Source organism: Ambystoma mexicanum, chromosome 6q (genome assembly GCF_040938575.1).
Source record: "Ambystoma mexicanum isolate Mex_15411 chromosome 6q, UKY_AmexF1_1, whole genome shotgun sequence".
NCBI lineage: Eukaryota > Metazoa > Chordata > Amphibia > Caudata > Ambystomatidae > Ambystoma > Ambystoma mexicanum.
In genome coordinates this window covers 30,022,393-30,040,435 of record NC_090937.1, presented here as the reverse complement: position 1 = coordinate 30,040,435, position 18,043 = coordinate 30,022,393, and the positions used below count along the sequence as shown (strand labels likewise).

General features: G+C 47.1%; 1 protein-coding gene across 5 annotated transcripts in view; it reads left to right on the top strand.

Moving 5' to 3' along the window:
* Nucleotides 1–18,043, top strand: part of WDFY3 (WD repeat and FYVE domain containing 3) — a 2,538,776-nt gene that overhangs the window by 2,350,232 nt on the left and 170,501 nt on the right. The gene's annotated exons all lie outside the window — the stretch shown is intronic.

Sequence of the window (18,043 nt, the reverse complement as noted above, 5' to 3'; positions counted from 1 at the left end):
TGGAGAGGCACTGCGGGGGACAGGGCTTTGGTGCGGGATATTCTAAATATGCACGGGGTGTGTATACCTGGATAAATGCGTCTGTGCCTTTCCGCCTAATTTCAAAGGTAGCGGACGCAGAAGGGAGATACCTGATTATTAAGGGTAGCATTGAGCAAAATGAGGTCTGTATAGTGAATTCCTACCTTCCGAATCATGGGACCCCGGCGTATTTAAAAGGACTGTGTCAGACACTGGCCCCATATCGTGACTGCTTTTTTATTTGGTTGGGGGGGGCTTTAACTGTGGGCATGATTGCGACCTGGATAGGTCTATTCCGCTATATAATGTCGCCACTCAAGCGGGTTATAGAGACCCTGGACCTATCAGAAGTGTGGAGGGAATTACACCCAGGGAGAAGGGAATTTTCCTATTAATCATCCACACACGGTCTATACACAGAATTAACTACTTACTTATGGATAGGGCGCATCTCCCCCAGATTGAATCTGCAGCCTATCTAGGTAGATCGATATTGGACCATTTCGGCCTTGCAACTAGTCTGGTCAATGAAGGGTCCGAGGCCCCCCATACCACTGTGGCAGATGCCGACCGATGCTTTGTCGAATGGCACGTTTCATGAAAAGCTCCGCACTAAACTAACCGGGTATATAGACACCAATGTGGGGAGCGTAGATAAATGGAGTACGTCTGGGAAGCATTGAATATAGTGGTGAGAGGGGAAACTATTGCAGGGGCGGGAGGTATCAGGCAGACACTAAAAAGGGAACTGGAGGTAAACGAGGAGAGGATCAGACAACTGGAAGCCAATGCTCAGAGGACACGACAGGGGGAGGATGTGCTGGTGGCGACCAGGGTAAACAGGGAGGCCTGGAATAGATTATCAAAATTTGATTACATAGCGAAAACTACCAGAGCGCACTCTGAGGGGGTGAAGCCGAGCAGGCTTTTGTCGTGGCTGTGCAAAAAGGAAAGCCCGAGACACCTAACTAAGACACTTAAAGATGAGTTGGGTGAGATGCACACGAAACAAATGTCTATAAATGACACCTTCCGAAAATTTTACTCCCATCTGTAATGCCATGTCAGACATATTAGACACACTGGAGGAGATAGGGCTGCCCAAGCTAGACAGCGCGCGCAGAGAAATGCTCAACAGCGAATTGACTGCTGGAGATATAAGTGAAGCAATCAAGTGATTGGCTGCCAGTAAAACTCATGGAAGCGATGGTTTGCCCCCTGAATTTTACAAAACATACTCATTGGAGCTGACTCCGATCCTACATGAAGTATTTCAGGAAGCATTTGAGACCAAAATGCTCCCGACCACCATGCGAGAGACCTTGGTGGTCCCGATCCCTAAGTCCGGGAAACCCACAGACGAGTGTGACTCCTATAGGCCCCTGGCAATGTTAAATTATGATGTAAAAATTCTGACAACTATATTGGCTAATCGCCTCTCCAGGGTGATCGGATCTATAATACATGAGGGCCAGAGTGGATTTAACCCACACCGCAATACAGCAGTAAACCTACGGCGTCTACAACACATTGTGGAACAAATAACTAGCCGGCGGGAACACTATGCAGTAGTCTCGCTGGATGCCATAAAGGCATTTGATTCCATATATTGGGAGTGGTTGATTGCGGTATTGAGAGAGTTTGGGCTGGGCGAGCATATCATCAGATGGGTTGAGCTACTCTATGCCGCACCGGTGGCCAGGGTTAAAGCAGGAAGGATGGTTTCAGCCCCCTGGGACATCCAAAGAGGGACCAGACAAGGCTGTCCGCTGTCACCCATGTTCTATATATTGGGCCTGGAGCCGATAGAAATATACATTAGAAAACAGTTTTTTGACGCCGGAATCACAGTGAGAGGAGTATACCATGTGGTGCCCCTGTACGCTGATGATGTGCTGCTAGACCTATGGGACCCACACCTGAATGTTCTGGTGATGTTGGACGTGCTGGAGAGGTTTGCAGGATTCTCAGGGATATCTTACAGCAGGAAGAAATCCTGCATATTCCCACTAGCAGGACTTGCTGGGAAATCAGCGGTTGAGCTTCCGGAGGTTGGGCTCAGCTGGCAACCTCGATCATTTAGATATCTGGGTGTGAACATTTGTCATACCCTGGGCCTGATGCTTGAGGACAACACCAAACTGACGTTAAAGGGGCTCAGAAAATCTATGGGGTTCTGGTCCAGACTCCCATTATCAGTGATGGGTAGGGTTGCTATAACTAAAATGATAGTTTTGCCAAGGTTTTTGTACATTGTTTTTGTACATTGTGTATAGGCGCTATATAAATAAAATATCATATCACATCATATCAATGTGCACAACTACATCCCAGCCTCATTCTTTTGCACAATCGAGAAACTGTTGAGAGCTACTGTGGGGACCTGCGAGACATAGACTGACTTTATCCACTCTGTCGCTGCCATACAAGGAAGGTGGTGTCCAACAATCGGATCTAGAGAGGTATTACCTAGCGGCGCAACTCAGTCATGTGGCCAAATGGCTTGCTGATGAGGCCACCTCGGAAACAAGACTGATAAAACGACTGGTGGCCACTGCGCACCTGAAAGAAATACTCTGTATCTATTTGATTTGTGATTTTGATATTTGATATTTTATTTCTATCGTGCTCGTACGCAAGTGTTTCAGAGCGCGACAAGGCAAGGGAGGGGAACAGGGGAGAACAAAACAGCGATCTTACTTGGGCCAGTGACATTAAGAACGCGCAAGTGCATGGGAGAGGGGGAGGGGAAAAGTACATGGAAGGGGGGAGAAGTGGAAAGTGCGAAGCAGAGGAGAAACAGATAAATAACAATAAATAAATAATAAAGGTGTCATGCAGAATCCTATGCAGTTCCCTTAGGGAGCACTACAGAAGATTAGGACTACAGGTGTAGGCAATAAATCCCCTTTGGTACCACTCTGTACCACACAGATTTAGTTGGTAGCTGTGGCTGGGCAGTCAGACTTATCTCAAGAGGGAAATGAGCAGTATTCAGGGTTTACACAATAGGACTACAATACTATGGGAAAGGGAAACATTGACCGAAGCTTTGTATCAAAAAGAATATATATTTTACACACTCTGATGTTCACACACAAATCACTATTATTAAAGCAAGTTAAATCAGTCAAGAAAATTATACACCACTCCCTATTTATGTTGTAGACAAGTTTGAGCAAGAGTGAAAACTGAGCAAAACGGCACAGTGTAAACCAAGCAGAAATGGCACTCTAACAATTTCTCAGAAGGGAGGGAAAGGACAAGTTATGCAGGTTTAGACTCTTTGCAACACTTACCAAGTAGATTGTGAACAAGTTAGGCAAGGCAGTACTTTAGCACATGCAATACTGAGATGAAAACCGAGCAAAATGGCACTTCACAATATTAAAAAGGGGAAGGAAAAAGGTGGTTATAAGAGTTAGGTACACCAACACATTTCTTGGTGAAAAGCAATCTAGACAAGGCAGTTGTAACAGATTTAGCCAGAGTCAATAGGCCTGTGCCAGAGTCAATGGTACAAGACAATGTGCCCAGGATCAAAGTGTCCTAGTAGCTGCACTCAAGTCTTTGTTTAACTAATTGAAAAGGTGGTTGCAGAAGGTAAAAGACAATGTTAGACGATAGGGGCGGCCAACCCAGTAGGTAAGTAAAGGATTTAAAACACCTTTAGCGATACCCAATGAAACGGGAGGCCTGGTGGAACAATGTACCTTTAAAGTGGAAGAAGCTCCTGCGGTGGTGGTAGTTCCTGGCAGTTCCTGCAGTTCAGGTGATCCAGCAGAGGAAGAGAGGTTCTCGTCGTGGAGGAAGGTTCGAGTTACTGCACTGCCCAGGGATGAAGCCAGCCGCGGTGCTGCCAAAACGAATAAAAGGTACGCTCCTTTAAATCGCGGTCGTGGTGGACGGGTGCCTGACTATCCGGTCTCCGAGTCCAGGTCACTGACGATTCGACCAAGGCAGGTCCTGGAAGGTGACTGGTGAACTGGCTGGCCCCACCAGCTCAAGGGAAGAAGACACTTGCAGGCGAAGATCTTCTCGAGTTGTTGGAGAAAAGTGGTGAGAATCAGCAGCAGGGCTTCACCGATGGTTCAGTCGTTGCAGATGTCTTCAGCTTCTCTCCTCTTCGGGTTTCTAGTTCCAGTGGCGATGTCTTGTCCTCCAGTCCTCAGGACCTTGCTTTTATGCAGCAAGACCCCCATTCATACAGCCTAGCTGTCACTCACACAGTGGGGTGGCTCTCCTGGTGGGAGAACCACCCCAGCCTATCAGGGCAGAGTGCGACTTGGGTTGCGTAGGCAACCTTGTCCAGGGTGCCTATTCCCCCGCCCACACATCCTGTCTACCCCAGACTCAGTGGCGCTGAGAGGAGGGCTTCTGTGCAGATGCCTGCCAAAAGGACGAACAAAGGATCCCCGACCCGGGTTAGGATTTCAGAGAAAGACACGAGAAAGAAATATTAAAGTTCTGGCAAAAACAACCCACCGGATTAAAGTTAATATTAAAATAAACCGGCAGTATGTTAGAGGCTGTCAGTAAAAGTGGTAGCCTCGAACAATGGGAAAATCCGATAGGGAAATATTTGCGGTCGAATATTTACGGTAGTAACCACTGCCACCAGCCAGAAACTTTTGAGAGAGGGACTGTACGGTACCCCCTCGAAAATGAACACTAAGGAAAAACTATTAACCCTTTCCAGTACTTCCATATTAAGATGTTTTGTACTGGTTTAGTTCATAATTATTGACTGGTAAAGTCAATGGGGACTTTACGGAGTCTATGTTTGGGGGTCGCTACGACACCCCTGTGGTACGGCACGGAGGGTGCTGTGTACCACACATGTTAAAAAGATGGTTCCTATGAGGGTGAGTAAAACCCCATAGACCATAAGCACACAAGATAGCCTAAAACATACACTAGCAATCTTTCTAAGAGTGGGAAAAAAGGGTCTCACTCTTAGCAGGAGAAAAAAATAAACCCTTCAAATCCAGCCAAGCTGCTGGGGGGCTCTATAGGTAAGGGAAATTAGCCTGAGAAGAGAATTCTCCCTAACAAAAGGCAACAAACAGTGGTAGTGTAGCCATCACTGAGGTGTTTGAATGCAACCCCAATGATTGTGACGCTGGGTAGGAAGGTTTGGAACAGGGCCATAAAAATGTCAAAAGGTGACCGCCCATACTCCCCTGAGACCCCACTGGCAGCCAAGGTCTGTGTAGTCGAGGAGGACCTAGTAAACATGAGACTGTGGGAGGGGTTTGGTGTCTACACATGGGGTGATGGTTATGAAGAGGGGGCTTTCAGGGAATTTGAGTCCTTGACTAAAAAGGAAGGGCTGCCCGGAGGCCAGTTTTTATGGTACTACAAGATCAGAAAGGTAGCAAAGGAAACTTGGAAAGATTGGCCGGAGGAACCAGAAATAGACGCGATACTGGCAGTACTACACAATCTCGGGGATGGGTGGAAACCAGTGTCCAGGATTTATAGCCAACTGATGGACAGGCCTAACCCCAAAGGCATAGCAATAAAACAAAAATGGGAGACCAATATGGGCACCGACATAATGGAAAGGGAATGGGCTAGGGCCCTGGCATATCCTCGGGAAGTTTATAGAAACGCCAGATTTAGGTTGATCCAATTAAACGTTCTATAAAGGACATGTATGACCCCGGGCAGAATTGCTAAGTTTAAAAGTAAGGCTACTCCACAGTGCCCTTGATGCGGTTTGGAAGGAGCGGAGCTGATCCACATGTTTTGGGCGTGCACAAAGACACAATGCTTCTGGAACAAGATAGAAACGGCTTGTAGGAAAACTGGGGTGTTGAGATATGAGTGGACACCGAAGGAATGCCTCCTGGGGTCTTACCCGAGGATCGGTAAATATAGACAGATAATTAAGCTCATGAACAGGGCATGTATATTAGCAAAGAGGCCTATTGCAATGGCGTGGAAATCAGCGGGTGGCCACGGTATGGAAAGTGGTACAATGAGTTGGAGCATTGGACGAGTGCTGAGACTAGAGTGTGGGCCAAAGGGGTCTCCAAAGCTGGGAGTGAAGCAAGCCCAGCATACGAAGCCTGGAAGGCACTCATTTGGGATATGTTACACCAACCTGATGATAAACCCCCGTGAAAGAAAGAGGCTATGGTTCAGGCTTTGAGTAACCCACAGTAGAGACATTCCTGCTGGGGTGTTGATCAAGTAACTCAGAAACACTGGAAGTGCTGATGCGCTATTGATGCCTTGCTAATGCACTCGCATAAAATACTGATTGGCGGAATAATATGTGAAGACCTGTTTGTTAAATGTTGTTTGTTTATGTTCATATGTTGCACCTTATATGCAGAACATTATTGGTGAATCATGCCATCTGTTGCAATGTCTAATGCAAATGCCAATAAAAACATTTACAAATAAACTATCAGTGTTAGGGACAGAAGTAGGTTTTGGGACATGACTGTAGCAGACTTTTTAGTTTGACTTCCTGACAATTTCACCAGTTTCCTTTGAGCTAGGGAAACCCCTCTTAGCTTTAGGGATAGTCATTTTTCCTACCATCTTTTAATAAATAAAAGTGTATATCCAAAAACATTCCACGATGGTGTCCCATCCTTGCTTCTGCACCCTTACAATATATATTTGGATATATACTACGATATAGGGCGACGTTCGCCGCTCTATAGTTAAGGTGAGTGGGCAACACATAGGAACCATTCAAAATGATAGTGTTAATAACTTTTGATTCGAGTAATGGTTTAGGCTGAAATTTCAAAAGTGATTAAAGGTCTGCGGGCACCCCCAGACGGCAAAGTTTCATAGAGATTTGTTAAAAAATAAAAAAGTTAATAAGCATTAAAAAGAAAATGGTTTTCTAAAAGAGCTGCCGAATTCCCATGCATTTTCCCATAGACAATAAAAGGTCAATGTTTGCCAAAGCGCACAGCCTAAACTGCTGAACGAATTTGGACCAGGTCTTAACCAACTTACTCAGGAAGTGTTGACTCGCGATCCATGCATGGTTTGGGGTTATTCCGTGCCATAGTTATTTTAAAATTATTTTAAAATTTGACAGAGAAGGGGGTGCCCCCCTCCCCAAAAATTATAGTTATATCTCCCATGCTGCATTGCAGGATCATTGTTTTCAGAAATGAAACGACCGCCATCTTGTTTTTCTCTCAATGCGAGAGATATTCACGGCTATAGTTGAAGTTATGGGAAAATGAAACGCATTAGAAAGCTATTGGAGGTCAAAAAACATACAAATGTCATCAGGGTAGAGATGGGGTGATGGCTAGAAAGCACTTAGTGAAATCTGGGAGTTTGAGGGGGTCCAGGGACCGAGTTTGCAACACAAAGCTTTCTGTAGCCTCGGCTATAGCCGCAATCTGAAAGCAAACTGCATCACAAAAGCAGCGTGTGCTCTGGGTTGAAAGGGAGAGGGCAGGGGTGGTGAGGAGGCCGTCTGGGGAGTGGGGGGAGCTGGCACAGATGATGGGGGCACTTGGTGATGGCCTGGGGGCGGGCAAGGAAGCATTTTTTTTCTGGCTGTTTTGACGATATTCGCAACTATATCCGAGGTTACAAAGGACTACAGATAACCGCGGGTATGTGTAGTCCGGTACCCATGGGTGCATTTGTTGTAAACCATTTTTTGAAAGATATTTTTACAACGATGGTGACGTCAGGGTGAACAATTACTGGCTATGGCCATAGCCACTGACTGAATTGCCATCCAGGTCTCCCATTCATGCAATAACCAGGACATACTCTGCTTAGCTTGAAAGTGGGGAAGGGGCCAGCCTCCTCAGGCCACGTTGCTGATAAAGGAGCCAAACTTACAACACCACTTAGACGAATGGGCCTGCCCTTTTCTTGATTTGAAGCTAAGCCCCGCTTAGTGCATGGATGGGTGACTGAATGGGCATCTGAATTATTTACTTTTTTTTAAAACCGTGCTACTGTCAGTCCTTGAAGGTTCTGCACACAGACACATTTGTTTGCCTTTCGCTGAATTACATTCTGGTATTTGTAGTTCCCTAAGTCAATAATAAAAAATCGGTATTTTTACAGCAGTAGTGGGTTTCCCATCCCTGCAGTAACTGGGACAAACCCTGCTTGGCTTCAAAGTAGGAAAGGTTTAGCCCACTAAGGCCATATTTCCTAATATATGCGCACCCCCCCCCCCTTTAGAAGAACACATAGAGAAACATGGCCTAAGTAGGCTGGATCTGTCCCGCTTTGAAACTAAGCTGGGTCCGTCCCGGTTACTGCATGGATGGCAGACAGTACACAGTCCTGAATGCTGTGTGTTTTCTTAGTTTTAAGTACCTCATAACTAACGGCATCCACATTTTTATAAAACAGAAAAATGAAATTTTAAAAAATCACTTTTATGCTGAACACTGCTATCAGAGAACCCTGGCCATAAGGAGTTTGTGACGCAGCACATAACCATTATTTTATTGTTTTAATTTTCACAAGTTTCGTACCTAGCCTTTTATCATTGAACATATTAAATTATAGGCTAAGTATGAAATGTATGCCCCATGAAGCACCAAGTCATTGTAGGCCTATTGGTTAAATGCTGGGCCTCCAACTCTGGCTGACCAAGGTTCAAGGCTGTATGTTTTAAAAAAAAATGTTTTTATTTATTTAAAAGAAAAGCAACACAAGTGGGAGGTGGCGCAGTTTGTTGCATTGTAGTCCTGTGATTTTGTTGAGCATGAGGCCTTTTAGACGTGGCTGCAATGTCGGCCACTTCCAAACATCCCTTGTGCCAAAATAACTGGGCAGGAATGGGTTTTGCGCAGAAAAGGGCATGCCGAAAATGGTGCTGCAGCAGTATGCCCGTGCCAAATCGGCCCGCGCCAAAATGATGGCGCAGAAAAGGAGTGTACCTCTTGGATAACGCTGCTTAACCAAAGTGTGTGCTACATGGCAAATAATGAAGATTCCCCCTGCTAATAGCGCTGGGAGCTCTTGATTCTATTAAAGACAAGGAGTCGAGCATTAAGCTTCATCTTCTTTATTCTCTACTCTCCAGCAGTTTCAACAAATATAACTTTGTAAACTTTCAAACTAAAATTTCTTTTATTTTTTATTTTTTTTAAAACAAACTTCAAATCCCATCAATCCTGTAGTCCCCGGCCATGTGACCTAGTCCTTCCTGTTCCTCTGTCCTTCCTCTTCTTGACTGCTTGAACTTGTCCTTTCTCTTTAATTGCGCACTCAACTGTTGAACTTGTGCTGAACTTCCTGCTTTGTACTAGTTCGATCTCTCACATGCAAGCTTTCGAAGCTGTTCTAGGCGACCTGCTCTTATTCGGGCTTTCAGCTGTTCTTTTGCTCATCCCCTAAAGTCAATAAGAAAACAAATGGTATACGCTAGGGTGAGAATACACACCCTATTCTGGAAGAAATAGTCATGTTAATTATCAGCAGTACTTCACCACATGTATTTCATCATTGCATTCATTGTGTATTCGGGATGGCCTCCTTGTCTTTAATAGAATCAAGAGCTCCCTGCGCTATTAGCAGGGGGAATCTTCATTCTATGTCAAGACGGAGGCGAGCATTAAGCTTGTTCAAAGCTTCTTACTACTACTCCTGCCATTGCATTAATCGGTCAGTAATAGAACGTTCTGAATGTCGTATCACTAGCCCAGTCTGCGGCTTTCATGATGTCTTGTAATGTTGCACCTAGTCCTAGTGCTTTCGAGGCCATCGCTCCGCTTACTGAGTGTGCCCCGAATCTTGTCATGTCTACGCCTGCTAAACTCATAATGTTTCTGACGCACCGCGCTATGGTGGCTGTTGCTACTCCTCTGTGTGGGTTTCTGCATGCAATTAATAATTGTAGTCCCTGCCGGTCTTAGTTCGGCTGTCTTATTTTCATACTCCTTTATACATGCCGCTATGCACCATTTCGGGTGCTCCGACATGTACGGGTATGTGATGGTACTAGAATCCGTTTTAGTTCTTCTGGCTACGCTGAACGTCACGCCTTCCGGGCCGTACGTTCTCCTATTCACTTCTAAGACTCTCACGTCAGCTACTCTCCTGCATGACACCAAGCATAGTAGCATGGCTAGTTTTTTGGATAGTTGTCCTAGGGACAGATACTTGTTGTCGGGCCGGTCCGCAAATAGTTTCAATACTATTGCTACGTCCCATAAAGATTCATATTTCGGCTGCGGTGGTTTCCTGAATCTTATTCCTCTTAGTAGCCGAATTACTGCTACGTTCTCCCCCACCGGTACTCCTTCCATGGGTAGGTGACCTGCTGATATCGCAGATCTCTTTACCCCTATTGTTCTGTATGCTTTGCCGTCCTGGAGGATTTCTGCGAGGAAATTCAAGATCTCAACTAGAGGGCAGAAACGGGATGAATATTTTTCCTTCTGCACCATGTCGACCACTTGCTCCAAGCTGCGTCGTAGCTCCTTCGAGTTGATGGAGCCCATGACTCTGCGATGAGACTTGCAGCTTGTGACGAAATGCCCGGGAGATTCCAGCGTCTCCTGCTATCCTGCACCCCATCAATGGCAGTGTCCCCTTCATTCTCAGAGGGTGAGATGACCCAGCTGGGTCCGTGAGGAGGTGTTCTCCTTGGGGCAATATTCTCGGGTAATCCACCAATAGTTCCATGAGTGCTGGGAACCAAACTTGGGATTTCCAGATCGGAGCTACCACTATCAGGTCCACTGTCTCTCTGCGTACCTTTGCTAGTACTCGGTTCATCATTATGAATGGGGAAAAGCGTACAGCGTGTGCTCCCTCCAATCTTGTAGGAAAGCGTCCACTCCGGCTGCCGCTGGGTCCAATCTCCAACTGAGGAGCCTCTCTTTCTGAGCGTTCAGCCTGGACGCAAACAGATCCGTGTATATTGGGCCCCAGATCTTCTCCAGTTTCTGAAAGATCGTCCGATCCAGCATCCAGTCGCTGGAGTCTGAGAGATGTCTGGAGTTCCAGTCCGCTACTACGTTCAACGAACCTGGTAAGTATTCGGCTACCACCGAGATCCCTGATTCTAGGCAGGAATGCCAGAAATCCTTGGCTATTTCCGCCAGCAATTTGGACCTTGTCCCTCCTAAATGGTTGATGTATTTGACTGTGAAATGTTGTCCATTTTTAGCAGGATACAGGAGTTCACTTTCCCTTTCGTAAATGCCCTGATCGCAAAGGATCGGCTAGTAACTCTAGACAGTTTATGTGCAATTGGAGTTCCGATGTGCTCAATCTCCCTCCTGTCTGGAGATCCCCGCACCGGGCTCCCCAGCCTACTCTGCTGGCATCTGATTCTATTATCAGGTCTGGGCGGACGCCGAAGATGGCTCTGCCGTTCCAGGCCTCCATGTTCGCTAACCACCATTCCAACTCCGTCCTGGACTCTTGATCTAAGAGTACCAGTTGGTGGTAGTGTAGGCCTTGCTGAAGATGCCGTATCTTCAGCCTCTGAAGGGCTCGGTAGTGTAATGGCCCTGGGAAGATTGCTTGTATTGATGCTGCTAGTAATCCTACTACTCTCGCTATAGTGCGGAGTGATATGCTCGTTTTGCTGCGACATGCTCTTATTTCTCTCTTTATGTCTCTGATCTTTTTGTTTGGGAGTTCCAGTGTCGCCGACCTGGTGTTTATAATAAACCCCAGGAATTCTATCCTCATCGCCGGAGCCATCTCCGACTTCTCCCAATTCACTAGGAAACCTAGCGAAGTTAGGAGGTGTACTACCTAGTCCGTCTGGTAGACTAGAGTCTCTCTGCTGTCGGCCATCAGTAGGATGTCGTCTAGATATATAATCATGCAAATTCCTTTCCCTCTGATTGCTGCGGCTACCTGCTTCATCACTTTAGTGAATGCCCACGGCGCCGAGGAGAGCCCGAAAGGCATCGTTGCAAACTGCCATTATTGCCCGTCCCAGTTGAATGCTAGGAATGGACGGAAATCCCTCTGTACAGGAATCGTAAGGTAGGCGTCTTTCAAGTCTATCCTCGCCAGCCAGTCGTTCTGTCTGAGCGTATCCAAGAGCTGGTGGATTCCTTCCATTTTGAAGTGGTTGTAGGCCACCTAGCTGTTCATGTACCTTAGATTTATCACTGGTCTCACTTTGTCTTTTCGGTGAACCAGGAAGGTTTCTCTGCTAAGCTTCGCAATTCCGAGTCTAGCAGCTCTTTCTCTGTCTGCGTCGTGACTACGTGGCGTGGTGCTTGGCCTTGAACGGGGGTTTCTGTGAATTCTATACACATGCCTTTCACTGTTTGAAGGACCCAAGTGTCGCTGGAAAGCGAGCGCCAGTTTTCCCAGAATATAGCTGTCCTCCCCCTACTGGTGGATATGTAAAGTTTCTCACCTGTGGGGAAGTTTTGTCCTCTTCCCTGTCCTCTGCTTCGTCTTCCTCTAGGGAAGCGGCCTCTTGGGGGAAAGAAGGTATCAAGCTGCCTGGATTCCCAGTATTGGTTTCTGTTGTACTGAGGCCTTCTGGATGTTTGGTATCGACCGGTCGAGCGACCTCTGTAGCGACCGCTCCCGCCAAAAACTCTCCCTGGGAAAATTTTCTTCATCGAAGCCTGTGCTTTCTCCAGGGAGGTGTAGGTCCCTACGAACCTCCCCATCTCCTTACCAAAAGTCTCTCCGAACAATAGGCCCTGCGCTGCTCTGACGATAGATCTCCTAGTTTCCGGTCGATTTTCAAAAGGAGACCTCTCCTGCGCTCCGATGAAATCGCTCAGTTCGCGTTTCCTAGTATGCATACGGCCCGTTGGGCCCAGTTCGCTAGCACCCCTGGGTCTACCTCCTCGCCTGTATCTCTGGCTCGTTCGGCAGAGTCCATTATTTTAGCTAGCGGACCTGCCAGGTCGAGGAGTTTTTCCTGGCAGCTTCTCCAGGAGTGGTCTATGCCGTTCCTCGGGTCTCTGTTCGATTTGGAGACGAACAACAACATTTTAGGGTCCAATTCCGGGGCTTCCGTGACTTTGCCCGGTAGGTCTGGTCGTGGGCATTCAGCCCTCAGTCTTTGTCTGACCTCTTTTTCGAGAGCTTTCCTCAATCTCTGCGTCATGTATTGCGCCACTCTCGGCGATGGCACCCACTCCGAGGATCTCGGATTTCTGATTTCTTCCGGTTGGAACATGTCCGCCGTTTCGTCCTCTTCTAGGTGGTGGAGTTTTTGTTGCCTTTTCTTTGGCGGAGGTTGGCTCCCCTCATCCCCTTCGTTATCTGCATCCGCTTGAGTGGATGTGGGGGATATCAGCGGTTCCTCGTCTGGGAAGCCTTCTGGGGGTTCCTCCTCTGTACAACCCATATTGTCATCCCCTGGGTAGGGGGTCCGGAGGCTCGGCACCTGGGAATCTTTCATGAACGCTTCCTTTAGTCTGAGGAACGCGTCCGTAGCCTCTGGGGCTCCTGTACTCGCCCCTGTCGGTTGGCCCGGGGGGTCAGAAGAGTCCTTGCTCTACCGGGCCCTGTTACACCCCTTAGGGTCATCAAACGTTGCCCTTGTGGACGCGCTTTCTTCCTGCTTGGTGCATTCTTCCTTCTGGCTCAGGAATAGTTCTATGGTATCTAGCCTTTCTTGTAAAGGCCGTACTCCCTGGGCTACTGCCTCTGTCAGTGAATCTCCCAGCACTTCTTTGAAGCTATAGACTAGGTCTTCTTGGTAGACTGCCTCCTGCTCCTCTTCGCTCCACTTGAAGTTCGACATTGTGCTGGCCGGTGCCTGAATTGTTACCTGTCTAGGTGTAGTGGCGCATCCACAGATTCACTTTGCTCGAGGCTGCACCTTCCTTATACAGTATGTATGTTTGCAGGATATATCTTTCTTATTTGCCTGGTAATACTCTATAATCGAGCGGCTCCGCTGTCCAAAGCCACGCCCCCGCGTAGGAGGCGTTCGCTATTGGCGCATTCACTGCGCGTGGCCGTTTCTGCTCGGCTCGCAGGAAGTTTTCCCACCTGCGTAGAGGTCCGCCCTTCCAAGGGTTGGGGCTGCGAACTCGCGCTCTGCTAGGGGGTACGGTAGGCTCCTGAGGTATCTTGTATTACGACACAGGGCCTCCGAATCCCCTTCAAAACTAAAACACTAAAGCTTGCGCGCTCTACTATACATGTTTATTCTATTATAGTCCATGGTGTACAATTCCAATTACGTTAATGGCATAAAACATGTTTTGTCAAACGAATATTACGGAGCTAAGATAAAGAGGTACTTATTTTGTGGAGAGCAGGAAAAGAAGAGGAAGGACAGAGGAACAGGAAGGACTATGTCACATGGCCAGAGACTAGGGGACTACAGGATTGATGGGATTTGAAGTTTGTTTAAAAAAATTAAAAAAACATTAAATTGAAACTTTACAAAGTTATATTTGTTGAAACTGCTTGAGAGTAGAGAATAAAGAAGATGAAGCTTAATGCTTGCCTCCGTCTTGACATAGAATTAAATCTCACTGCGCATTGCCTAAAAACATTGTGAGTTCTCAAAGCCTGCAAGCCAAAGGCCTTGGCTAGTGGCCTAGGTAGTGTTTTAAAATGGACAGTGGGCACGGCCAAAGGCCCTGCCCACTGACCATGGCCGAAGACCATGCTAGTGGTCTGGAAGCATTCTAAAAATCCAAGAAATAACAAAACCCTTGAAATTCAAGGAAAAACCTTTAGTTGTAGGGACGTTAAGGTGAGAACTAAATGCAACCAAAAACCTGGAAATTGAGATAAAGCCACCTTAACTTTGCAACCCCTGTTGCGCAGACTATGACCACAAGGATGACATCACAGATGACATCACTAATTACATTACTACAGTAACGCGCATTAAGCATGGCCTTCAGCCATGGTCCCTGTACATGGGCAAATATATTTTAACACATGAATGGGTACTAGTTGTGGCCTTGAGTTGTGGACAGTTGTCACAACGTTCACCTATGTGCACTGAATATTTTAAAACACTAACAAGCTACCAACCGTAGATTTTGGCCTTTACCAGTGGATGCAGCTTTCAACAGTGTCCACTGTATATTCGACTGTACGTTCGACTGTACAGAGGATTTTACTAGACCCATGTATGACCACTTTGTCCCCCTTCCCGCGCCGTTCCCAAGGCCTTCTGGTAACGGTAGTTTCAAAAATAGGGTAATCGCCCAAAGTTTCTCAAGTGAACACCCACGTGGTGTCTGACATCTCTGTAGCTGGTTTTCCCCTCTCGTATTAAACAAACAGTTCTTTGTACTTTCTTCAGTTAGCTGTTTTGCTACATTTGTTTAAACACAGTTCGGTTTCTTATCAGCTCTCCCCTCCACTCACCGGCTCTGATAAACCGCTTAGCTTCTTCTTGTCTCTGGAGTTAAGGCCGGTACCACAGTGGCAAGCATCTCCCCTTGGCTTGCTTATCAGCAGATGACATCTGCTGCAACACATGCCAGCAATTGTCTGTGGTCTCACAATTCCTTCTTTGGAGGTTTCACAGGCATGGCTCGGAAAGGGCAAGGTCGCTTCTCTCCTTGTCACCCTCTCGGTTCGTGCAGTCTTTCTCCTCCTCTTGAACTGCTGTGCTGATTTAGCTCTCTCGTCATACGGTCTGCCTTGCATGTTTTGTGCTCTCTTGCTCCACCTTTTATCCCTGTGGGGAAGGGAAAGGGCCGTCAGGTGTGTGTGGTTCTGGTCAATTGCCTGACTTTGCCTAACCCTTGTGTTGGGGCATGTTTGGTAAACAGCTCTGGTGTTTATCTGTCGTCTTCCGTGGTGTGGGAAAGTGTTTGTGTCGGAAAAGGGGGGTAGAGTTTTTGAGTATCCTACGGGGTAGGATGGGGGAAAGGTATAAGAAGGGGGATACTGCGTCTCACCTGTTGGTGTCCCACTTCTACTCCCTGGGGACCCCCCCCCCATCCACGTGATCCTCCCTCACTGGTCCACTCCCAGGAACAGGATCCAATAGCGATGGCTGTGTCCTGGCCACCTGGATGACTGGGGACTAGTCAGGGAAACAACTTTAAGTTTCTCACAATACACCAGCAAGCTCAGATTCATAAGTTGGTCAGTGTGAGAAACCTGAAGGTGTCTCGCTCGCTTTTCCCCGGGGTTCAGTCATCCAAGTGGCCCGGACATGACCATCGCTAGTGAATCAAGTTCCTGGGATTGGAGGCACGGTACCCCCTTCACTGTAATGCCTTTCTCCCATCCTACCCCGTAGCATATAAGAAAGTTCTACCCCACCTTTTCCAACACAACCACTTTCCTACACCGTGACAGACAATGGACAAACACCCGAGCCGTTTACCATGTCCGAACACAAGGGTCAGGCAATTGACAAAAACTATGCACACCTCACAGCCCTTTTCCTTCCCCACAGGGATAAAAGGTGGAGCATGAAAGCACACTTCGAGCAACGAACGAGGACGCAGCTATTCTGGACCGGAAGTTCAAATGGAGGAGAAAGGCGGAGAGACCTGGAGGGACGGCGAGGAGGGAATTGCCTTTGCTCTTTTCAATTCAGACCCTGCAAAGCCTCCGAAAGGGAAATCATAAGACCGAGATGTGCAGCTGACGTGTGGTGTGACAGGTGTCAACGGCACACAGGGCCCTCCGCGCTGATAGCCAAAGTGGGGAGAAACACTTGTCAATGTAGTGCCGTTCTCCCGAGACAAGAAACTCCAACAGTTCAGCACAGCCGGTGAGTCGGAGAAGGCAGATAGTGAGACCGAACTGTGCTGGGCCCAAGGTTGCATGCAGAAGCGGAGTGGTCAGGGGTCGCGAGGGGCGCTCATTCGAAGGACTCTGACTAAATCCTTTTTGAGGTTGTTTTGTTGAAACTACAAAGACCAAAGAGGCCTTAGGAGATGCTAGTGTTAAGTGTCAAAGTGGTCCTACAAGGGTCGACCGAAACCCCTCGTACACTCGAAAGTCTTTGACACATGAGAGAAAACTGATTGAATTGTGAAACTGGCCAATGTGAACCCGGCTGAGGGATGCCTACAAATCGGGGTATCCAAGGGCGCACCCGAGAGCTAGGTATTAATAGAACTGTGTGAAGCCTGGCTGGGGGCTTTAAGGGAAGCCTGGCTGGGGGCTGAGACCCGAGCTTAAGTTAAGAGAAGAACCTAAGAGCTTTTGTGAACTGTGGCAAATGTAAACCCAACAGACGGATGCCTGCGATTCGTAAATAGTGATATACCCGTGAACATTGTGACGACAAGTGTGAAGGATATCCACAATGGATAGTTGGTGAAAAAGACATTGAGACTTTTAAGTGGTACATTTTTGAGTGAAAGGCTGCAGTGAGCCTGATTGAGAGAGGCTAACGTTGCAAGAAGAATCAGAGCCCGGTTGAGGGGGATCCAAGTGGCTAAGAGCAGTCGCCCAATGTGAAAAGATTGCCAAATTAACTTTATTATTTTTTTTATTGTTTTTGGTACAGCCGGCCTTCTAAGACAAGAGACTTTTGCAGGAAAAGAGACTTGACCCAGGAAGGTCCCGGAACTGTTGAAAGGAACTGTAAACTCGTGCTGCTGAGGCCCAGGAGTGTGCTGTGCTCAAAGGTCCTGCCTTGTCCCATGCTAAAAATGTGGGCAAGGGAAACCCAGTCATACCATCCTGACTTATCATTTGGTGAACACTTCTTTCTTTTCTTGAGAACATTATCCCACACTATTTTTGTAACTCAGTTGTAAGGACTGGCAAAAAGTTTTTTAGTATAGGCCCTTTTTTATATGACAAGATGCCACTAGGACTGCTTTCTTATTATTTGATGGTCGTAACTTGCTCCCATCTTAGATTTAGGTTTAGATTTGGCATTTGTCTCACCCATTATTCAGTTTAATAAACACCCTTGAACTGTGATCACTTACTATTGCCACCATGGGTTCCTTAAATCTGTCAGTACTTAAACACTTTTTTCCCACTGTCCCTAGTCACCCACCACCTGTCTCAGGTACTGCTTGCTAATCCTTGCAAAGCATGTGAATCTAAGCAGATTCACAAGCTGCGGAAGGCAAATATTGCTCACCAGTAACCGTCTTTCTGAAGCTTGTATCTACTTGGA